The following is a 239-nucleotide window of genomic DNA, read 5'->3' on the forward strand; positions in this document are numbered from 1 at the left end:
TGGGGCGGAGAGACTGCTGAGGTCATCCGTCCCTTTCTCCAGTGACCTAGGCTCAAAACTTTCCGGATGGGCATTTCAGGGGTCCTCTGTTCCTCCCGATGGAGGAAAGGGCGTCCACCGCCTGCAGCCCCGCTGGCAGGGGGCTAGGTGCGCCGGGTCCAGCTCTCCGGGGGCCCCCCCCGCAGCCCTGCCGGCACAGGCCTCGCCCCGGCCCCAGCTGGCGTGCGCCCCGTGGGCTG

Source organism: Rhinopithecus bieti, unplaced genomic scaffold, assembly GCF_001698545.2.
Source record: "Rhinopithecus bieti isolate Rb0 unplaced genomic scaffold, ASM169854v2 scaffold_1017, whole genome shotgun sequence".
Lineage (NCBI taxonomy): Eukaryota > Metazoa > Chordata > Mammalia > Primates > Cercopithecidae > Rhinopithecus > Rhinopithecus bieti.